Consider the following 25,277-nt stretch of genomic DNA (forward strand, 5'->3'; position numbering starts at 1 on the left):
AGATATCGGACGATATGATTCACCTATGTTAGCTGGTTTCCCAGGCTTTAGTAGCGGGACCACCTTTGCCATTTCCCATTTCTCGGGTATGACAAAGGTGGAAAGAGACAGGTTGAAGACATGCGCTAAATATTTGAAACCCTCTTTCCCTAGGTTTTTAAGCATCGGCATGGCTATGCCGTCTGGGCCCACTGCTTTGGATGGTTTAGCGCGACCAACGGCGTCCTCAACCTCTCTAGCGGTGATGGTGATTGGTGACGCGCTGAATTTGTGTTTATGTGCGTTTCTATTGGCTCTCCGTCTATCTTTGTCAACCGTAGGATGCATTATATATTGTCGGCAGAAAGCGCTCGCGCATTTTATCGCATCCGACAGCACCTTATCGCCAAAGGCGATGGAAACTTTGTCTTTGTGCTTAGTCGGATTCGATAGGGACTTTACGGTGGACCAAAGTTTACCTACACCGGTAGAGAGGTTACAACCTCTTAGGTGCTCTTCCCATTTCGCCCGCTTGTGTTCGTCCACAAGCAATCTGATGCGTTGGTTTATATCCCTTATTTGGGGGTCGCCTGGATCAAGCTGTCTTATAAGGTCGCGTTCCCTCGCTAAGCTCGCGGCCTCCGCCGGGAAGTGGGGCCGAATTTCGGGAATTCTCCCGGCGGGAATGAAATGTGCCGAGGCGGATTCAATGACCTTACGGAAGGCACGCTCCCCTTGGCGGGCATCAGTCGGGATAGGGAGGGCAGCAAAGCTGCTGTCTGTTGCAGATTTATATTCTTCCCACTTTCCTTTTTTGAAGTTTATGAAAGTGCGTTTTTCGGTGACGATGAAGTCGGCGGTACGCTCGAACGAAATAAGTATGGGCAGGTGCTCGGATGCCAATGTTACCATAGGCTGCCAGTTGACGCAGTTTACGAGTTCTGCGCTCACGATTGAGATATCTGGCGAGCTATGACAGCTTCCTACCATACGTGTGGGGGCGTCTCCGTTTATTGTGCAGAACGTCGTTTCTTCTATTTGATCCGCCAACATCTCACCCCTACTGTCTGCCCGCAAGTTTGAATGCCATAGGTCGTGATGGGCATTGAAATCGCCTAAGATAATGCGATTGTTGCCAGTGAGTAAGGCCTCGATATTAGGGCGGTATCCACTGGGGCAACAGGTGACAGGAGGGATGTAGATGTTGATGATTTCTAGATTTGCATCGCCTGACCGAACAGATAGGCCTTGACGTTCTAAGACATTGTCCCTGTGGTCGATGCCAGGATCAAATATATGATATTGCACAGAGTGGTGTATAATAAACGCGAGGCCGCCTCCATTTCCGCTCTCGCGGTCTTTCCTGTGGACATTATACCCAGAGCAGGTCTGCAGTGCAGATCTTGCTGTGAGTTTAGTCTCTTGAATCGCAGCAATGCGGATGTTGTGCCGCTTCATGAAATCGACTATCTCCGTAATCTTCCCAGTTAGTCCATTACAGTTTAACTGCAGAATTCTGAAGTGCATGAGGGGTGACGCCGCCACTCTAGGGGTAAGTGACGGGTGACTACGCCTAGGTTGTGGAAGGCCAGGACGCAATTGCTGTTGTGGCCTTGGGACTGGGCGCCCTTGGGCAAGCATTGGGGTACCCGGATGATTTGGGTTTGCGACCTGGCAACATGGCGCAATGAAACCCGTCGAGGGGTTGCCGTCGCGGAGACCAGAACATCTAGGAAAGTGGCACCACCCAAGGCAGGAGCTGCATTGAGCGGATGTCGCAAACCTATATATTCTGTGCTGGCAGACGGTGCAAACGGAGGTAGGGACTAAGAGTCTGTTTCCCTGACCTGCACGATTGCTGCCAGAAAAGAGGGGGGGGAGAAGAAGACGGGGGCAGGGGCTGATGCTCAGCATTGCTACCAGCTCTACTACGAAGGTAGTAGTTATGAGTGGTATCAGCTGTTTGAGTTGTTGGCGCCGTGGGGCGCGAGCAGCAGCGGGTACTTGTTGTGGCTTGCTGAGCAGCGAGGCTGCTGGAAGGTAGTGGGGGGCGCTTAGGCGTAGACTACGGGACGCCCTTGGGCGTGAGCAGCAAGGAGCCACAAAAGATTTATAAAAGTTACGTGGACGTCGGGTTTTGGGATCAAGCCCAGAACAACCTGTCCGATGCAACCATCCCTTGCACGAGACACACTGAACAGAGTATGACCGTCCTAAAAAGATTCTTTTCTGGCAAATGCAGCAAAACCATTTCTCAGGACCGGGGTCAGGAGACGGACCCGGATTGGGTTCGATACCTTCCCGGAGTAAGAGAATAGGTAGCAGTCCTACTGCAAGGAGCTGGAGGGAGGAGTCATTGTATGGGGTTCTTTGTCGTCTTCTGGGGTCGGAGAACTCGTATTTATAGAAAATACAACGGATAAGTATGTCTACTTGAGTATACTAAAAGAAAATTTGGCAAAGAGCGCGCGAAAGTTATGCATAGAATCCGATTTTCACTTTCAGCACGTCAACGACCCCAAGCATACTGCCGAAATTGTGCGAGTGTGGATCTTATATAACACTCCCTACACCTTAAAAACAACCCAGAATCACCGGACTTAAATCCCATAGAACATCTATGGGATCATCTTGATAGAAAGATCAGAGAACGCCATATAACTAAAAAATCTTACTAAAGGAATTTATAAGAAAAGAATCGGGAAAAATCGGACCTGATGTTACAAAAAAATTGGTATATTCAATGCCTAATCAGCTGCAGGAAGCCGTAAAGTCCAAAGGAAGACAAACCAAATCTCAGAAACTAGTATATTTCATTATTTTTATTAACTAATTCAAGGTAACGAACACTTTTGTCCACATAATTTAGTACCTATTTTACTTAAATCGTATTTATTTAAAACATTGAAGCGTTGATTAAAAGCTTTTCAGTACTATAACAGAGCTAATACATTGTAATAACTAATAAGATTTGAATCAAAAATATTTCAATAAATTTATGAGCGTGGCATATTATTAAAGAGAACATACACATATAGACAAAAGTGTTCGTCATTTAACGTATGTGCTCTTTAATGATATGCCACGCCCATAAATTTATTGAACTATTTTTAATTCAAATCTTATTAGTTATTACAATATATTAGCTTTGTTGTAGTACTGAAAAGCTTTTAATCAACGCTTCAATATTTTAAATTAATACGATTTAAGTAAAATAAGTACTAAATTATGTGGACAAAAATGTTCGTCACCTTGAAATAATTAATAAAAGTAATGAAATATACTAGTTTCTGATATTTGATTTGTCTTCCTTTCGACTTCACGGCTTCTTGAAGCCGATTAGGCTTTGAGTGTACCAACTTTTTGTAGCATCAGGACCGATTTTTCTAAATTCTTCCTTTATAAATTCCTTTAGTAAGTTTTTGGATGTTATATGACGTTCTCTGATCTTTCTGTCAAGATAATCCCATAGATGTTCCATAGGATTTAAGTCCGGTGATTGTGGGTTGTTTTTAAGGTGTGGGGAGTGCTATATAAGATCTACAATCGAACAATTTCGGCAGTATGGTTGGGGACGTTGTCGTGCTGAAAGTAATAATCGGATTCTATGCCTAGCTTTCGCGCGCTCTTTGCCAAATTTTCTTTTACTATACTCAAGTAGGCATACTTATCCATTGTATTTTCTATAAAAATGAGTTCTCCGACCCCAGCAGACGACATACAACTCCATACCATGACTCCACCGCCAACGAGTTAAGCGACTTTCATTTGCTCAAGAGCAAGAATGAAAGAAAGTTGAGTTTTGGGACAAGGTGATACTTTCCGATGAGAGTCAGTTCTGTGCTTACCGATCAGATGGGCGTACTTTGGATTGGAGAAGGCGGAATACCACATTACATCCAAAGAATATTCTAACTACGGTTAAACACAGTGGCGGTGGAGTCATGGTATGGGGTTTTATGTCGTCTGCTGGGGTCGGAGAACTCGTATTTATAGAAAATACAATGGATCAGTATGCCTACTTGAGTATACTAAAAGAAAATCTGGCAAAGATCGCGCGCAAGCTAGGCATAGAATCCGAGTATCACTTTCAGCACGACAACGTCCCCAAGCATACTGCCGAAATTGTTCGATTGCGGGTCTTATATAACACTCCCCACACCTTTAAAACAACCCACAATCACCGGACTTAAATCCCATGGAACATCTATGGGATTATCTTGACAGAAAGATCAGAGAACACCATATAACATCAAAAAACTTTCTAAAGGAAGAATTTGAAAAAATCGGTCCTGATGTTACAATAAAATTGGCCCACTCAATGCCTAATCGGCTTCAAGAAGCCGTAAAGTCCAAAGGAAGACAAACCATGTATCAGAAACTAGTATATTTCATTATTTCTATTAATTAATTCAAGGTGAACACTTTTGTCCACATAATTTAGTACTTATTTTACTTAAATTGTATTTATTTAAAATATTGAAGCGTTGATTAAAATCTTTTCAGTGCTATAACAAAGCTAATACATTGTAATGACTAATAAGATTTGAATTAAAAATATTTCAATAAATTTATGGGCGTGGCACATATGTTAAATGACGAACACTTTTGTCTATATGTGTACGTTAAATGAACACTTTTGTCTATATGTGTATGTAAAAACAACATCATAAACAAACATTTTAACTTTAATTATATTGTATTAATAATTTTAACATAAAGATTTAAATTTTTTGTCTTGAGCCCCCCGAATGCGTTATCATTGCAAAATCATTAGTTTTGTTTGGAACGCCACGCGCGATCCAGGATCTGCCACTATAGTTTTGAATTGTGGGAAACATTTGCAACGCTTTGGAACGATAGCAAGAGAGGGAGCTTCAACACAAATGCATCAGAAATTGACTGCAAGGTACAGAGATGCAACAAAATCCTCAAGTCCTAGCACTTAAACGGGATGTCTTCTTAAGACCTTTGACCCACGAAGAATCTCAGAAAACATCTGCTTGATGTAGTTGCGCCTCAAATACACATAAAGCTACGTCTGTTAAACCCTGTGGGGAGATGTGGCGTAAGTTCCAGAGAAAATTAGCTGGCCTTCAAAAGTATCCACACAGATTCTGTGGGTTTATTCAAAGCAATCGCAGAAGAAAGCACACCACGTCCATGTGGGGTATGGCACAAATGTTGAACAAACATTAACATCCCTTAACTTGTTTATGTGAATCGATCAGCTTCGAGGACTTACAACATATCCGTTGTTGATGGGATGTTAAAATTCGCGATTAAATCCTCCAAATTAAAAAAATCTTGAATCGTGAAAAATTCATAACATATTTTCGATTGTTTTCTTTTTTAATTTTTTTATTTAACATTTGAAAAAAGTAAAATATTTCAAAATTTCGGTTGGTATTCTTTGGTTTGGCATTTGCACAAAGTGAGTGATTTTAAAATTTTTTTAAAAATCAAAAACCGCTATGGGCGCCAAGAAGAGTAGAGGATATTGATGGCAATTTGTGATCGGTCACACCTATTGGATGGGGCGAAGCACTGCTACAACAACAACAACAACCGGGGTTAGGTTCGAAGCCTCTCTGGAGTAAGTGAACGAGGGACGATCCCTCTGCATGGAGCTACTCCTGAAAAATTTTGAACGGTCTGCGAGATCTTGAGGCAAAATCCCCGGATCTTTCCGAAATGGCCAACACTTATAAATAAATAAATAAATATAAGGCGCGATAACCTCCGAAGAGATTTTAGGCGAGCCAACACTTGATTTTCTTAAATACATACAAACAAGACCTTTCCAATATTATTTTTTTAAATAGAAAAATCAAGTTTTTTTAAAGTAAGAACACCGGCGTACGCCGGCGCGCCGCCCACGCCGCCGCCGATAAAGTGATCGGTGTAAACCTCTAGTATGAATATACCGTGTAGAGTGAGCAAATATTTATAATAAGCTATACATTTTGGCAAACAATTTTCGAAGTTTGATAAATTTTTGTGAGTTAAGTATAACTCTTTAATCTTTTTTTTGGTATTTTTTATTATCTATGTATATACGATATATGAATACTATTTCCAAAAATTACGTTATTGTGATTAGGAAACAAATTTGTTATATTGGTGCCATCTTAACGCCCACCATTCATTGTACAAGTATGTTTTTTTTATGCTGTCATAATTTACAACCATAATAATAAAACACTGCCTTAAAATTTTGTTTTTGGAGCACATCATTTTTAACTCGATAAAAATAGTTTTCTGTATAAAGAGGTTTTTAACGAGTCATGGCGGAACGATACAAGGTGGCAGCATGGTTACATACCTACAAACATATATAAAAATTATATGTACTTTGTTTTTGTAAATTCGATGGACAAATGTCAAAATTGTTCTGCGCCGGAAGTTGATGTATCAAATCAAGTAAAAAACGTTTATAATCAGCTGTCCCATGCTGCCACCTTGTATCGTTCCGCTATGTAACGAGTCGGCCTTTTGTGTTTCGACAATTTTTTTTTTCGACATATTGTACGGATCCCTAAATAAATATTGAATCTTGTCATTGCGGAGTACCTAGAAAGAAAAATATTAAATTATAAACAAAACCTGTAGCAATTCCGACAATTAATCGAAAAAGAGTTAATATATTCTTTAAAAACACAAAAAACAAACAAGCTGTAGCTGTGCAATCAACGGCTCCGTCAAATGCGGATTAAGTTCTCTTTGCGGCAAAGCGAACCCAAAGTAAAATCTCGGTAATAGTCTAGTTGAGGGGTCGACTGGTAATATGCTACCAAAAGTATCGAGAGAGATGTCAAACGACGCGTCCTAACATCAGTATTAATAATCCGAAGGCGGAAAATAAAAATTTTAGGTCGTTCAAAAGATATTAACGAAAAACGGAAAAACGATCCGCGGGTACCTCCGAAACCGGGGGTGGTATCCATAGTATTTTTGCGCAGAACACCTTTCTGCGTTGGCGGCCTTTGGTCGCGCTTATAAAAAATTACCCTGGGTGGGTCCAACACCGGTTTGGAAACCAAAACTATCCGCGAAAAACACTTATGCTCACAATTTTTTTTGTGGGTACACCAACATTACAGCAAACACATGAAAATTGCCAACTTCAACTGGAAATATCTCCGGGCAGAGATACAATTTTTCTTTTCCGTCGGATTATTGTTCTCGAGATTAATACGCGTCTTTTGACACCTCCCTCGATATTTTTGGTAGAGTATTAGCAGTCGACCCCTCAACTAGACTTTTACCAAAATCTCTAAGAGGTCCCGTTGTTTCACAAAAAGCCCTCGAATATAAAATCTCATACATTCCCTTCTTAAATAGCGGTATATTTTTACCATATAAATTCCACGTTTATTGCTTCCCATACGCTTAAACGAAAAAATAAAGAGCAAAGCAATATATACTAGCAGACCCGGCAGACGTTGTTCTGCCCTAAATTTGGTCTATCTGCCCTTCCCCCTCTACACTTTTTATTCACTCCTCCCTCCGTATTTTTCGCTTCATCTATCTCCATCTTCGTCTCATTTTATCTCTTTCTCAGTCTCCTTTCTTCTCTAAAGTTTTTCTCATTCTTCTTCATCTCTTATTGCCATTCCCAGAGGGAGGTATGTATTTTGTTCCAGTCCCATTCCCAGTCTCAGTGCCAGTCCCAGTTCTAGTCCTAATCCAAGTCCCAGTCCGTCTCTGGTCTACATCCCGGAAAAAAGCATCGTAAATAGGTACTAATATAGACAAATTTATATACCAAATTTCAGGTAAATCGAATAGGAAGTATGGAAATAGGTGTGTGGGCATTATTAATTCATGTCTTTATTACGGCTTCGCATGCATATTTATCAGTTTTGCCAGGTTGATGCGACTAAATCGAATATCACAATGGAAATTACTTTAAAGCTCTCAGCAACAGCTTTCATTTGATATCCATAAAGGTACGTCCACACCGGTAACGAAATAGCAAAGTTGTATAACAATTGTTATAAAACCAAGTTATCTAATTCCTTTGATCTTTACCGACAACCTCTGGGTAACATGTAACCTGCTATAAAAACAGAAAAAAGGTTACACAACATCGTGTTATACAACATTTTTCAGTTGAATTTCTAACAAGTTACATAACATTGGTTATATAACTGTTTGTAACACGTTTTGTTACCCATAATGTAAAAACACATCCTAGTGCTACCCTGATCCACGTTTTGGCCTTATCTCGAGACCCTAGTCACCAATAGGTATGAAAAGTACCCTGTACTAAAGCACTCATCAACAGCTTCAATTTGATACCCATTATGTAAAAACACTGTCTAGGCGTTCACGGGCCCACGTTTTGGCCTATATCTCGAGACCATAGTCACTCAGGCGTATGCAAATTACCCTCTACTAAAGCACTCATCAACAGCTTTCATTTGATATCCATATTCTATAAACACATTCTAGGGGTACCCAGGTCCACGTTTTGGCCTATATCTCGAGACCCTAGTCACCCAGGGGTATGAAAATTGCCCTCTACTAAAGCACTCATCAACAGCTTTTATTTGTAATCCATATTCCATGAACACATTCTAGGGTTACCCAGGTATACAAATTAATTAAAGAAGTTGTTAATTTCTTTGTGGAAAGCAGCAAGAATTTATCGTGTACCAAACATATTGTGACGAATATTAGTGACACTAAGTAATACTCACGTCACTAATCTGATACTAAGTAAATAAAGCCACAACAACAATAAGGCAAGCAGTCACTTTTTTTTTTTTTGTTTTGCGGGGAGGCTGAAAAATCCATAATGCACCATAATTGCTGCCGTCGCAGCAACCGTGTGTCCGTAGACTAAAAAACAGCCCCGTTCTGGAACCGTCGCCCACCCCGGCACCACTTTCGCATTACTTCAGGGTGGCGTTCCATATTTCTCATTTTTTAAGAGCCTACTGTTGTCCCTGCGTCCAGGTTACCGCTATTTGCTCTGAGTGTCCATTTAATCGCCACTGCTTCGCATGCGCATTTCTCTGCGCTCCCTCTCAGCATCCATCAGGCGTGTCATTACTATAAATGCCATTTTGCTCACTGCAGTCCAGCACTCTTTCCTGTTGCACATATGTGAAACTAAATTTCTCGTGGTAGGTTCCTCCCCAAAGACTCCATGCAAGGTGAGTCTTTATTCGTGGAAACGGGGGCAGTAGAACATGACGTGTTCTGCGTTTTCTAACTCTGTGGTACACATTGGGCAATGAGGATCTTCCTCTATCCTACGCTTCCATAAATACTCTTTGAAACCGCCATGTCCACTCATTATCTGCGTGAGATGGTAGTTCAGTTCACCGTGCTTCCGCTCATTCCATTGAGCTACGTTCCAAACTAGTGTGAAAGTCCAACGCCCTTTACTCGAGGCCTCCCACCGTTCTTGCCACTTAGCTATTGTTTGTGTCCTTGCTCTTTTCTTGTCTTCTTCAGATGGTCGCTCGATATTAGTGTTATACAGATCGGCCATTTCGCTTGCCAGTAAGTCCACTGGGATTTTCCGGGTTAGAACCAGGATCGCGTCGTCGGACACCGTCCGATAAGCACTTGCTATTCTTAAAGAAGCAAGTCGGCACGCTGCTAATATATATTTTTGATGGGTCTGTTTAGATCCATACCACACTGGTGCTGCGTATAGTATTATTGAGCTGGTTACTGTGGACAATAGCTGACGTATAGCTTTGCTCGGACCACCAATGTTAGGCATTATTCGCATAAGTGATCCATTAACTTTGGTAATTTTCTCCCCCACCGCTCTGAAGTGCTCTTTGAAAGTTAACTTAGAGTCAATGTGCACTCCTAAGTATTTTAAGGAATCCTTTGAGGTGATTTGATGATCCCCGACAGTTAAGACTAACTCGTTCGCCGACCGTTTGGAGCTTACTAATACCACTTCCGTCTTTTGGCTAGCCAACTCCAGTCCTGTATTGGTCAGCCATTCCTGCTACGGTGTCATTACAAATTATTTGAAGCAGGTCCAGTTTCTTGGCCACTACTACCACTGCAATATCATCAGCATATCCCACAATTTGCGTGTTTTCTGGTAGATCAATCTTTAGCACCCCGTCATACATTACATTCCAAAGCGTTGGACCGAGAACAGATCCCTGTGGGACGCCTCCTGTGATTTTGTACTCTTTTGCTCCTTGATCCGTGTCAAAAAGAAGTACTCTGTCTTTAAGATAGCTACCTATAATTCTGCGTAAGTAAGCTGGAGTGCCGAAGCTTTGCAGCGCTGCCATTATCTGCATCCAGTTCGCAGTGTTAAAAGCATTCTTGATGTCCAACATAATCAGTGCACAGAACTTCCTTTTATTTTGGCCTCCAGAGATAGCTTCTCTAACTATATTGACGACTGTTTGTATTGCATCTACGGCGGATCTTGATTTGCGAAATCCATATTGACCCTAGTTGTAATCGCGGCTTTAAGGGCTATGTTTGGTACTTCGTCGGGTCCTGGGGATTTGTTATCAGCAACTCTTTTTGCAGCGTCCAGCACCTCTTGCTCTGTAATTTGCGGAATTTCCGTACTTTCTAGATCCTCGCTTGGATAAGTCCAGCGATCTTGCGCCGGGAAAAGTGTTTCAACAATAATATTCATCAGTATCGGGCACGTAGGTTGCTGTGATATCGGTCCTTTAAATTTAGCCATCACAGTTCTGTAGGTTGATCCCCAAAGATCTAGGTCGACATTATCCAGCAGTTCCCTAAGGCATAACTGCTTGCTCTTTTTTATGGCATTTTTAAGTGCCTTTCTTTGTGCGACATAGGTGCTGTGTAGCTCTGCATATCGTGGTGATGAACGTGCCCTCACTGTATCAGTCACTTGTATCTACATAAATGAATCAATCATTATGTCTACACATATGTACGTACACGCAGCGGAGAGAAAACGCACAAAAACATGCATATATCTTATCTGAGACGCTCACAAAAGTAGGCAATAATTTGTGCAAGTATCACTCACATATACACGCGCATCTGTAGTTATAGCTGATAACTAAGTTAAATTCTAGAAACGCCTAGAAGTATGCGAACGAGGAAATCACAGAGTATAAAAGGAGGTAAAGCTGAGAATCAGTAGTCAGTTTGATTTAAGCAAGCTATCAGTTGCGAAGTATAAGTGTTATTTTCAAGTAGTCTAATAAAGACCTTTTTTTTTTGCATTATTCAATATTGGAGTTATTTATTCAACAGTTTAGTGATTTGAACGTTAGCAGAAGATTTAAAATAAGAGGAATTTCAGTAAATTCATTACAATATATACTTACATATATTAAACAATATTCCCCTCTTTAGTCTTCAGCAAACATACCCTGAAAATGGTGAGCAGATTTAAAAGCTGCAAACCACAATAAAGAATTGTTTATGTACCTGGCAGCACAAGGTATCCCAACCTCTAATTGGGACCCCATCCTTGTGTATATATGCTCGTCGAAACTTCCCACTGAAACTCTCTCTATGGGAAGAATCTCGTAAGTTCCCGAAAAGAATTGCCGCCGTGGGAAGACATGGAAAAATTGCCAACCTCAAGGTATGAAGTAGTAGAGTCTCTGCACATACAGGCCTGGGTAAGCCGAATTTTACTCCCAGGTCCACAAACAACAACTCTACTCAAAAGTCTATATTTTTAAACAGGAACAAAACAAACAACTTCCACGCAGATCCCCATCAAGTCTCAACGAAGCTGTATAATTCCAATCACGCAATTAAGTTTTGTGTCAAATTCAAAGCGCTCATGGTCTCAGACCGCCTCACATTTGTAAGAGACAACAAATGTTGCGAGAATTGTTTGTCGTACTCCCACCTCCAACGTGATAGTCAGAGCAAGTTTTCATGCGTTTACTGCCAAAGAAGAAATCACTCCCTCTTACATTTCCAACCTGAATCAAACCCAACCTCGGCGACGGCCTCCAGACCCCAGAGAACCCTAGCCCAAACCTCAACTCAACACCATAGAGATGAAGAGCAACCTTCGACGTCAAGCCAAGCAACGAATCAATCATCGGCGCAGATACGTCCGGATCCCACTACCCACACAGTGTGATCACGTTTCTCCGGCAGCTGCGAAACATTACTTCTCCCCACGGCAATAGTCTCTATCATCCGGTTCTGTCTTTCATTGGCAGTAAGGCTCTCAAAAAACGTTTTTGGTATCCGGAATTCACAAACTGTTAGGCCTTCTCACAAAAGAAGTTCACTTCGAAATCTGCGGCATTGGAGGAATGGAAGTCGAAAATCAAACAAAATTTGCGAGGTCACCCTTTGCTCCCCTGATCTAAACAAAAAGATTTGCAACAATGCTATTTTGCTCCCTCAACTCACTCATTTTCTCCCAACTACTAAAGTCTCTAAAGTCAGCTTCGATGCATTCCGCTCCCTCCAGTTCGCTGACCCTAAGTGCCTCACTCCCTCAGTACTTGACATGGTTATCGGAAGCAATATAATACCCCAAATTCTACTGGAAGGATTCCAACGAAACCTCAAAGAAACCCTTATAGCCCAAAACACAATATTCACCCTTATCGCGAAGTTCACGCGGAAAAGTGTTCGCCTTCACTTCTTTTGTTCGGGTGAACTTTTACCGCCTATCGGCAGTTTCGGGCGAACAAAAGTTCACTTCGAAACAGCTGATGCTCTATTGTGAACTAGCAGTGAACAAATAATTTACTTGCAATTGTGTAAATTTTGTAAGCAAGTATATATTTCCTTAAAATACAACAAAAATAGAAATAAAAAATTTATAAAATAACGTTTAGTATTGCACTTAGGTTGGTATTGATTGAGCGCGAGGAGAATATAAATGTGAAAGCGATTCGGAGGCAGGTTTCTGAGTATTCAACAGGAACTGTTTGATTAGTATTTCATTTCTCTCCCTAATGAGAATACTCCCCGCCTCAATATGTAGATGGTGTTCTGGGGACATAAGAAGACAACCCATGGCGGTTGTGAGGGCGGTATTTTGGCAGGCCTGTAGCTTCTTCCAGTGAGTAGTCTTTAGGCTTGGCGACCATATCGGGGACGCGTGGCATGCAATCGGCTGGTCAATTGCTTTGTAAGTGGTAATGAGCCTTTCGTTATCTTTACCCCGAATACGGCCAGCAAGAGATTGGAGGTTTTTATTGCGGCTGCATGCTCACCCAAATGTAGATCCTGATCGAATGTCACACCCAAGATTTTGGGGTGTAGGACAGTCGGTAGCGTAGTGCCATTGACGTGGATGTTCAAAATGGTCGACAATTGGGACGTCCATGTTGCAAATAAGGTCGCCGATGATTTAGTTGGTGATAATGTCAGGTTTCGCGAGGCGAAAAATCTGGAGAGATCAGGGAGGTAGCCGTTATTTTGTTGCAAAGCTCATCGATCTGTGGGCCTTGGCCTGTGGCCATTATTGTGCAGTCGTCGGCGTAGGAAACGATAGTGACTCCTTCTGGGGGCGAAGTGGGTATAGCAGACCACCCTGTGGCACCCCTTGGTTAATTCTTCTTGTTTGGATATTGCGTTCCTGAATTGCACCGATGCCTGCCGACGAGATAGATAATTTTCGGTCCACCTTTTAAGACAAGGGGGAGGGTAGACCCTTCCAGGTCTTGCAGTAACGTGCCATGGTTGACCGTATCAAAAGCTTTTGACAGATCTAACGCAACGAGTACTGTCCTATGGTGGGGGTTCTGATTTAAACCGCAATTTATCTGGGTGCTAATGGCAATTAGCGCGTGGGTTGTGCTATGTAGTTTTCTAAAGCCATGCTGATGATGGGCTAGTTGCAAATTTGCTTTAAAGTAGGGGAGCAGAATGGCTTCAAGTGTCTTGGCTACTTGAGATAGGAGAAATATCAGGCGATAAGAATCTCCTATGTTAGGTGGTTTCCCAGGCTTTCGTAGTGAGACCACCTTGGCCATTTTCCATTTTTCGGGGTGTTTAGACGGATTCGATAGGGACTTTACGGTGGGCCAAAGCTTACCCACACCGGCAGGTTACAATCCCTTAAATGCTCCTCCCAATTCTCCCGCTTGTGTTCATCCCCTGATGCGATGGTTTATATCCCTTATTTGGGGGTCACCGGGATCGAGCTGTCTTATAAGGTCACGTTCTCTCACTAAATTTGCGGCATCCGCCGGGAAATGAGATCGGATTTCGGGAATTCTTCCGGCGGGAATAAAACCAGCCGAGGCGGATTCAATGACCTTGCGGAAAGCACGTTCCCTTGGCGAGCATATGTCGGGATAAGGAGAGGGCAGCAAAGCGACTGTCTGTAAAGGATTTGTACTCATCCCACTTTCCTTTTTTAAAGTTTATTAAAGTTCGGTTTTCGGTGAGTTTAGTCTCTTGAATCGCAGCGATATGGATGTTATGCCGCTTCATGAAATCGACTATCTCCGTGATCTTCCGAGTTAATCCATTACAGTTTAACTGCAGAATTCTGAAGTGCAACGGAGGAGACGTCGTCACTCTAGGGGTAAGTGGCGGGTGACTACGCCTGAGTTGAGGTAGGCCAGGACGCAATTGCTGTTGTGACCCTGGGACTGGAGGTGCATGGGTAAGCTTTGGGGTACCCGGTGTAGTTGGGTTTGCGCCTGGCAACATGGCGCAATGAAGACCGTCGGGGGGTTGCCGTCGCGGAGACCAGGAAAGTGGCACCATCAAAGGCAGGAGCTGCATTGTGCGGATGACGCAAACATATATATTCTGTGCTGCCAAACGGCGCAAAAGGTGGTAGGGGCTAAGAGTCTGCTTCCTTGACCTACACGATTGCTTGATTGAAAAGAGGGATGAAGAAGACGGGACGGGGGCTGATACTCGGCATTGCTTCCGACTCTCCGACTCCGGGGGCGCTGATGCGTAGACTACGGACGCCCTTGGGCGTGAACAGCAAGGAGCCACGAAAGATTTATAAAAGTTACGAGGACGTCGTGTTTTAGGATCTAGCCTGCAACCTGTCCGATGCAACCATCCCTTGCACGTGACACACTGACAAGAGTATGACCGTCCTTAAAAGATACTTTTCCGGCAAACGCAGCAAAACCATTTCTCAGGACAGGGGTCGGGAGAAGGATCCGGATTGGGTTCGACACCTTCCCGGAGCAGGAGAGTATGGCGCAGTCCCCCTGTAAGGATATGCTGGGAGGATGACAATTTGTGGGAGGGATGCCACAAATTAAATGGGGTTACACTGGAATGACAGCACTTGGTCGGGAAAAGTACCGAGTCGCTCCGGTACATAGAACGGGCTGCCTTGGGAAGCGATCTGCCGGCTCGCCAGAATCATGGCGCTCTCCCTACACTTTCCAACTAGGTTTGATGTTATCATCGCTGACCCGAGGGGCCCAAGAGCCGCCTGGCTACCGGAGAAAATGGATACCCTGTTACCGTTTATATTGATATCCAATAACGCTTTACACGCCTCTTGGATAGCGAAAATCTCAGCTTGAAACATGCTTGCCGAGTCGGGAAACAGCATACATAAGGACGTGGGCGGCACAGTCGCAAATACTCGGCGCTCCCACTTCCGCAAGTCATTTTAGATCCGTCCGTGAAAACCGAGATGTCGAATCTCTGAGTGATCCCCCCTCTTTCCTTGTAGGGAGGAGAATTGTGTAGTTTGTGTCAAAGACTGCTCTTGGACATATGTTGTCCGTTTTTGACGTGATGCGGTAGTCGTTAATATTGACCAGGATGCGGCCGTGCCCGTATGTACGCTCCCTCTAAAGGCCCAACACCCGAAGCCTCTACCGAAGAGGTCTACCGGTGGGACATTGCAAATCACGTTTAAAGCTTCCGAGGGGAACGACTTAATTGCCCCTGTGATCGCTCCGCAGGCATATCGTTGAACTTTCCCTACCATGTTAATTATGTTTTTCACCTCTACCGCCTTCCACCATACGAGTGCCCCATGTGTCAGAATTGGTCGAATAACGACCACATACATCCATGCATTGAGGTCTGGCCTCGGACCCCACTTCTTACCTAGCATTCCTTTGCAAGCATACAGAGCCCCGTAGGCTCGTTTGGCTCTGTGCTTTGTGTTAAGCCTCCAGTTCAGCTTTTGTGTCAAAAACTCTCCTAGGTATTTGGCCCTATCAGAAAGACTCAACTCCTGGCCATCAAGAGTGGGAAGGTTAGAGCTGGAGATTTTCGTCCTAGTAGTGAAGAGCCCTAGTTCTGTCTTTGAAGGGTTAACTCTTAGTCCGGCGGTCTCCGCCCAACTACTCAGCTTCCTCAGTGATCTCTGCATGATCCCACTAATCACATTGGGACACAGACCAGATGCCAGTGTAGGCCACTAATTTAACCCCATCCCTGTTGAGTTGACGAAGTATGTTGTCTATAATGCAAAGCCAGAGTAGTGGTGGCAAGACCCCTCCCTTCGTGGAAAGGACCCCTCACTTTTCACGAATCTGCCGTGACCTCGCTAGCCCCCGGCTTAGCGCTTATCATTCCGGACCGCAAAGCCGTCCGTATCCAGTTTACGATAGCGTCCTATATGTCGAGTACATGAAGAGCGCCTTATATTGCTACCTACCGGACATTATTGAAAGCTCCCTCTATGTACAAGGATGCATCCAGGGTAAATTGTTTGTTTTCGAAGGACAACTCTACCGTAAAGCGGTCTCTGTTGAGCGGACGCTGAGATAGGCGTGTTGGGCTGTTGATAGCCCCGATGTATCCAACCTACTGCGAATGTAGACGTCCAGTAGTCTTTCAAACGTTTTTAGACCAATCGACGAAATTCTGGAATCATTAGGCTTTTCATGTCCCCTCTTATTGACCTTTGGAATGAAGTCCACCCTGGTCCCTCTCCAATTCAAGGGCACATGATTTAGTCAAATGCAGGCTTTAAAGATGCGTTCCATCCAGGGTATCACCAGAGAGCGAGTTTTTTGTAGCATGGCTGGGAAAATACCATCCGGCCCTGTCGATTTGTATGAAGAAAAACTGTTGATAGCCCATTCTATCTCTGTTTCCGTTATAAGTTCATTTTTTAACCGGTGGGAGGGTATTACCCCTGTATACTCCCTCGGTTCCATTTGGCTGGAGCTACAGCCTGGAAAGTGCGTTTTTACCAGCAGCTCCACTGTTTCTGCGGAGCTCCCTGTCCATGATCCATCGTCTTTCCTCAAGAAGGATGGGCAGGATTTTTCCTTGGAGAGAATTTTGCCAATTCTCGAAGATTCTTTGGTTGACTCGATAGAAGAGCAACATTCTTTCCAGCATTCCATCTTTGCCTTAGGAATAGCTTTTTTGTAGCACCTGAGACTATCTTTATACGGTTCCCAGTTTCCATATGACCGTCTCTGGTTGAATAATTGGCGAGTATCCTTCCGCTGCGCGTAAAATGGTTGGAATTCCACCAGGGGGTATACCTTTTTACTAAAACTAGTTGGACAAGCTATTCGGATGGGTACTCAGCGGGTCAGTCCGGAAACTAGCGTCGACATTCACCACTCAAGACATTGAGGCAACAAAACCGAATCCCAGCAGCCTGCTCAAATCCTCCTGGGAACAGGAAGAAATACCAACAAATCCATCCAGATCCGAGGAAGTTCAATTTTGTGAAGTCCTCTATAGCACCAAAACCACAAGAAGGGGGGATGGATGATATGTTGTAAAACTCCCATTTACGCCCAATTTTCTCAGCTTACTGGCGCAAGGACACTCTCGCCCAGCAGCGCAGCAGCAGTACATCAGCGTGGAAAAAAGCCTGGAAAGAAAAATGCAGCGGCGCGGAAAATACTTAGAAGTCTTCACCGAGTACCTCGAAATGGATCACATGGAACCCGCCCTCCTACGGAAATAATCGGAAATGGTAAATACTTCTCGTTTTACCTTCCCCATCATACTGTTCTAAGGATAGACAGCAAAACGACAAAAGTTCGCTTCGTATTCAATGCATCAAAGACACCACATTCAGGGAACTGAATCTCTGAATGAAGCTCCATATACCGGCCCTGTTTTTTCAAAACGACTTGTTATGAGCTGATAGCCTGAGCCTGGCGAAACTGAAGTATCAGTTCAACGAGAGGGTATTGTGATGCTGCCAACCGCTAAGGCGTGTGCACTCGCTTGTTCCCGGAGTTTCAGCCTGGGGTGGGTAAAATTCTTAGCGGTTGACCAAGCTCCTTCCTCCTCAGATAATGACCCTAACAAAACTTAGTTTGCACACTAAATAGACACAACTCCAGGCTAACCGTCTCCTGCTTTGGGTTATTCATGCCCCTACACATGATGCAGCGCCTGCTTGTAATGGTATTGGCGACTGCTTTGCACCCACCCTACCTTGGCTTTTTTGATGTTCTAAAAGCCCCGTTCTACCACCTACACTTCCTTCTAAATCAGACCAAAAAATGATTTAATTTACCAAATCATAATTAAAATTTTTTTTTATGGTAATTAGATATATCTTCAATCCATATTAAGAAAGTGTACAAAGATCGAATTTTACAATATTACCATACAAGGATTTTATTAATGTGAATCAAATGTTACAAGATTTCAAAAACAACAAAGTATTTTAATTTACATATATATGTATATTTGTATTTAGCAGAATTTCACTTTCTGATTTTAACTAGACTAACATTATTTTTTTGTGGGTATTTAAATCTAAATCCCTAACCTACCTCAACATATATATTTTTTTTTTTTGTAGCCTTGAACTTGAAATTTATTCTCACATATATTTATATATATATATATATATTTAATATGTATATATATATATATAGGTTCAGTTTCGCAAAAAAGAAATAAAAAGGGTTTGTATTACATAGACATACATATGTTTATGAGTTATTACTCCCAAAAATCTATTAGAGCAAAAACAATTGGTACTCACATATGTATAAAAAAAAATTTCAACCAAATAGAAAATACTGGTACAGTTGCGTCTAATTAAACTAACCATATTAATTAATCTTCACTCACCCACATTATCGGCGATGCAATCCCACATAGCGTTGAAGGCCTTCCCGCTTTTGATCGCAGCATGTCGTTGTAGTTCTCAGTGTTGGCGGTGTTACATATTAATACGTTTAATTCGTTTAATGTATCATAAATTACTTTGCGAAAATGTTGGTAGACAAAAAAAGAATGTTCTAATCTTAGCGATCACACTGTAGCATGGAGCGGAGAAGCCAGAGAGATTGGGACAGGAATCATATGAGATAAAAAAATGGTATTATAAGCAAATCAAAAAAAAAAAACAGCATCAGGAGTTTATGAATGAAATTCCTAAGTTTATGATCTCTCTGGAAAACTTACCATGTAATCGAAAAGTAAATTGGCAACATGTGAGTTAAGTTATGGGTTGCTACCAAGAGGTTCTAAACCACATGGTTACAACAAAACTTAAACTATAATTATGTATGTATAACTAAATTATTCTTGCCGCTATACCAAAACTTCTTATATTTGCTTTAATTTTCTTTTCTTATTTAGAAAAGCATATGCAAATATGTACTTCTTACATACCTACATAAGAAAATGATTTATTCAATACGATTAATGCTTAATACAAAATAAATTTTAAGGGATTTTGCTTGGATCTTAAAATATTATAGGGGAACTTCAAAAAAAAAAAATTAAATGACGATAGTCATATTGTCATTTAATGTTTAAGCTTATTTTAAGATATGCCTTTTTCTCATTTTTTCTTTCTTTCAAAAATTATTGTTTTTAAGCTATTTTAGTTGATGCATATATGTGTGTTTATAAATGTATAGACGTAGATCTAAAATGTATGCGTGAAAAATGATTTTTTTTTTTCAAAAAAATTAAATAAACTCTTAATAAAAAAAACTATATTACATTTTGGAAAGTTTTGGGTAAAAATATCAAAACAAACTATATATACGAATTTGTATTTTAGGTAGGTTTGATTTTGAAAATACGCATATTTCCACGTATTACGTGGTTTATATGTATATAGACCACGGCAGTCTACATATATGTATAAAACCAACTCTATTCGTTTTTCAATATTACCAAATTCTATGTATGACAAAAATTAGGACTTCATAGACTTAATATGTTTGTTTGATTTATTATTGATTTTCTGGATCGCCGGATGTGAAGAAGACTGGGGTGACGTCTAATATTTGTCCGAGGTTAGGCGTAGTATTAACGGGATGACCTTTTGGGTGTTGCCCACGCGGCAGAAAAATGTTTTTCCCGCACAGGAAAATACCTAAGAAAGCAACTCGTTTTAGACACTTTTCACTAATCTTCCACTACACTTATAATTTATAAATTCGGAAAAAACTTACCAATTAAGATTCTCTGAGTTAGAAAAGATATTGTAAATGTGGATAGCTCCTACGCTTTGTTGCTAGTTCGTGTTAATTAAGACACTCGGAGTTAGTAAAAAAAAGAGACACATGTTCACCACTTAACTGCTTTGATTTTATTTTTAAAACTGTCGCGAGTTTAAGAAAAACTTCCCACGATGTACACTGCTGGCTGGTTCGAATCTAAAAGGAAGATAATCTTCCTGCAGAAATAGTCAGAAGGGCAGCGTGCAACTTGCAATCATATGATATATCGATATCGTAAAACATATGTTCTTAAAATGAACTTAACGATATCGTACGCTGTGTTTAATAAGCCCTTAGATTCCTGACTAAAGATGCTCACTGATCCTGATTTATGTTTTATAAAACTAGTAAAAAAAACAACTAAACTCCTGGACTTTAAATATCAAAATATGAAGTTATTTGGTATAAAGGTGTTTTTGGTTGTACATACATATGTATATACTAACATGAGTGCGTGGATAATTCTACATATGGAAAAAGTTTTAGCAAGCTAAAATTGCCGGAGATTGATGAAATAAAAAAAATAAGTATATACACATTGATGGGAATGGCATAAATCTATAGCGACTATGTACCCACGGTACACACCCCCCACCTAAAGTGTTGGTGGAGTGCGCAATCAGTCTTTCGCTTTCTGGATGTCTTTGCGATGGTATATACCTCGTTTCCCGTTCCCCTCATCCTCGAGCTGATACATGCAGTTTCCCTTTAGTGCAATTACTTTGGCTTTTATAAATATTGGTGCAAGTTTAGCGCAAAATTTCCTACTCGCGTCACTCTTTCTTCTGTACACTATATCGCCTACTTTGTAACTTTCTTTGATAGTCCGGAGGTTGTACCGCTTTGCGGAATGTTCAAATGCCACTTTTATATTTTCAATGACATCCTTTCTAACGATCTCTAATTTGTCGATTCTATCCAAAACGTTGGAATCCAAGGTATCAAGCTTCCTCAATAGCTCATATTCGCTAGCATGTGCTGAGCTCCTAAGCGCTTCTGCAATGTCCGTCAGATGCTTGTCCCAATATGTTTGATCTTCTTTCAAATAGGACCTAATGCCTGCTATAATTGATCGATTAACCCGCTCACTGGCGTTGGCCTGGGGACTATAAAGAGCCGTGAAGATATGCTTAATACCCCGCTCTGCCAATAGACTGCTAAACTGTTGTGATTTGAATTGCTTCCCGTTATCGCTAAAGATTATTTCGGGAGTGCCGAAAACGTTAAAGGCATTATCTTTCAAGAAACTGCAAATCGAGGTAGTATTAAAGTTACGGATAGCTTTTAGCAGGGGGAATTTGGTGAGATGATCAAGCAAAATCAGTATGACCAATTAAATCAATATAAAGCTTTTGAAATGGCCGTTGGACAACATATTGAGCAGACATAGGTGGTCGTAATATCGAATTTGGGGCCTTACTCAGTCGACAAGCCTGGCATCTCGCAACGTAATCTTTAACATCGGTAGTCATGTTTGACCAATATAAGTTAAGTCTCAACCGCTCTAAAGTTTTTGCTATGCCACCGTGGCATTTATTTGGAGGACAGTTGGTATTTTCGATTGCCTGTCTAGCCAACGTTTTCGGTATCCACAACTTCCAGTTAAAAGCCTCACGTGCCGGATTTCCATCGGCATGTTCCGTTCTTTTATTTATTATTTCGGACATGACTAACAATCTTTTTGAAGTCTTCGGACAAAAACTCGGACGAACTCAAATCAACTAAGGGACGGACTTCTAACTCGCTTTTCCATTCAGTCCATGACTGTAAGTATACAGGAAACGGAGCAATTTAAAGTTATATTACGTTTAAGTACCAACTATGTTTTACCTTTCTCCATCCATTCACATCCTTTTGTGGTGGACCGGCACTGTTTCGCGACGCAGCTGTGTCGAAATTTTGCCTTGAGAGGCTGTCTGGTACGACGTTTAAGGAACCTTTTCTATGTTCGATTTTGAACCTATATCCTTGTAATTTTAGAGACCATCTCGCTAATCTGCTCGATAAATCGGTCTGCCGCATGAGCCATTGTAAACTGGCGTGATCGGTCACAATCGTGAATTCCTGGCCTTCAACGTATGCCCTAAACTTCTTCAAACTAAGGATAGCCGCCAGACATTCCAACTCGGTAGCGCTGTAGTTACTTTGGGCCTTATTTAACTTTTGAGAGAAATAAGCGATAGGCACCTCAATACCCTCAGCATCTTTCTGGGACAGCACAGCACCGACACCGAGTTTGCTTGCGTCACATTGAATTATAAAGGGGATCTCATAGTTAGGACTGGCTAACACTGGCGCGGAACAAAGCATATTCTTTAGAGTGTCAAATGCTTTTTGGGCTTCGTCATTCCAAGAAAAATTTTTGCTCCTTCTCAAAAGATTAGTTAACAGTGTTGTAATGGACGCAAAGTTCTCTACAAACCGACTGTACCACCCAGCCATGCCCAAAAAACGCCTTAATTGTTTAAAATTTGTTGGAACCGGGTAATTAGTAACCGCTAAAACTTTGTCAGGGTCGGTTTTCAAGATACCATCACCTACTACGTATCCGAGATACTTCACTTCCCTGATGCAGAATCTGCTCTTTTCGACGTTTATGGTAAGACCTGCTTTCCTCAGATGATGAGCGACTTCGCACAAAACGGAAATGTGGGTATGGAATGTTTCCGATGCTATTAAGAGATCGTCTAAGTTGACGAATACTTGGTTTTTTAGTGTTGGTGGGATAACACGATCCATCAAGCGACATAGCGCCGTCTGTAGTTCTCAACTGTCGCCTCTACAAGTTCTTTTTCAATGGCGACAAATTTTAGACAAGGAAAAAGATCAAGACTTCTTTAGAAAAGCCGATGAAGATTTTAAATTAAAAACCATAACTATCGGTGTTAACTCGCTCCATACCTCGCGATCCGCACTCTTCACCAGCTCGCTCAGAATTGCGAAGAAAAATATCCACTTGCCACCAACATTATACTACGAGAAGCCTATGTAAATGAGGTCCTCTCTCGCGGGCAAGATATACAGTCCACTCTAGAGGCTATGACTCAAACTATCGAAGCTATAAGATCGACAGGCTTTCACCTGAGGAAAATAACAGCAAATCAAACTGTATTACTTGAATTAATCCAAGATTCTGATGTCTTATATACAGAGTTCCTCAATCTCTATGACACTAATAAAACTCTGGGAATACGATGGAACGCATTAAATGATTCGTTTTCGTACTTTTACGACCCAACACCCGACTCTCAGTCAAATACAAAACGGCAAATACTCTCAGCCGTTGCGAAACTTTGTGACCCGGCAGGATGGTTATCGCCAATAATGATATTAGCGAAAATCCTCCTCCAACAGCTCCGGTTAGAAGGAACAGACTAGGATAAATAAGTCAAACCGGAACCATTTTACAAGTGGAACACCTTCCGTGAAAGTCTTCCAGCTATAAGCAGTATAAAAATCCCTCGATGGAAGCGTGATAAACGCATCCAAATCCACGGTTTCTCTGATGCCTCCGGAAAAGTATTTGCCGCCTGTGTCTATATCAGAGTGCAGCACGATGAGAACTCTGTCTCTACCCATCTATTTGTGGCCAAAAACAAACTCGCACCTCCTCAAGCTCTTAGCTTGCCACGACTAGAATTCTTCTGAACAGTGTTACTGTCGAAATTAATAGCTCAAACTCAATCTCAATCGAAGTTGCCACCCCACGAACTGACACTATGGTCAGATTCCTCCATCGTGTTGGCCTGGCTAGAAAAACCCCCACATAAATCGAAAACTTGTGTGGCAAACAGAATCACCCAAATTCTTCAAAACGTCAGCAACGCATGACAACTCCGCAGACTTAGGAACCCGAGGATGTAATCCGCAAGATTTAGTTGACTGCTCATTATGGTGGAATGAACCCCAATGGCTCTCTAAGCCGAACACATTCTGGCCAAATCCAACTCCTCTGGAGAAGAAACATATCAAGGCCTTTCATGGCATCAATTACGGCGAAATACTCGAACGGTTTTCATCATACCCGCGTGCCCTAAGAGTAGTGGGTTATATGTACCGTTTTATCCATCACACTCCAAAAACACCCGATTCTCGATTCGATTGTCCTCACTGACGGCGAATTGTACGATGCTGAAATGAAACTCATAATGTTAACGCAACGCCATAATTTCCCAGCAGAAATCACTCAGTTGGAAGAATCAAACCCCATCAGCAAGAAAAGCTCTTTGCGGGCCCTAAATCCCATGCTAACTGACGACTTCCTCCGAATTGACGGTCGTTTAATTAATGCCGATATGACGTATAACGAACGCTGTCCAATTATTATCCCAGATAACTCGAAGTTCTGTTCCCTAATTCTAGATTTCCCCCATAAAGTTTTGCTCCATGTTGAAAATCAGCTAATGATACAGCAGAAATGTTACATCCCCATACCCACGCAGAAAGGCAAAAAAGCCTATTCCACTGTAAGACGTGCACGATCTACAAGCAATGAATGCGTTCGCAAATAATGGCCGCTCTGCCTCCAGAACGTGTCACTTACTCGGTGCCCTTTCACGTAACCGGCGTTGACTTCGCTGGTCCCTTAATTGATGACGTCCCCCTTACTACGAGCATCTTACTCAAAAGCATACCTCTACGTATTCATATGCTTCTCTACATATGCTAAAGCCTGACAACTGATGCCTTCAGAGTAGCCTTTTCTCGCTTCGCTGGACGACGCAGATCACCCCACAAAATCATGTATGATAGCTCAACGAGCTATTTAAAGGGAGCTCGCACTAATCATCAAAGAAGCAGCTGTAGATACCGCTGAAAGATATGCCTTATAAGGTTTCTCTTGGCAATTCATACCAATTACGCCCTTTTTTAATTATGTACATTTCATTTATATTTGCACATTGGTATCGTGGGCATCGGCCATCTATGGACCACCTCACACTGCGCGTC

General features: G+C 41.9%; 1 protein-coding gene across 1 annotated transcript in view; it reads right to left on the reverse strand.

Moving 5' to 3' along the window:
* The window catches only part of LOC137250097 (uncharacterized), a 198,918-nt gene extending 178,397 nt beyond the window's left edge, over positions 1-20,521 (reverse strand). Inside the window, exons 1-2 of the mRNA XM_067782385.1 lie at positions 20,280-20,521; positions 18,940-20,200 (exon numbers count right to left, since the gene is read on the reverse strand). The gene's annotated coding sequence lies outside the window, so the exon portion shown is untranslated. The remainder of the gene's footprint in view (positions 1-18,939; positions 20,201-20,279) is intronic.
* Positions 20,522-25,277: the final 4,756 nt, after the last annotated feature.

The sequence above is a fragment of the Eurosta solidaginis genome, chromosome 4, assembly GCF_040869045.1.
Source record: "Eurosta solidaginis isolate ZX-2024a chromosome 4, ASM4086904v1, whole genome shotgun sequence".
NCBI lineage: Eukaryota > Metazoa > Arthropoda > Insecta > Diptera > Tephritidae > Eurosta > Eurosta solidaginis.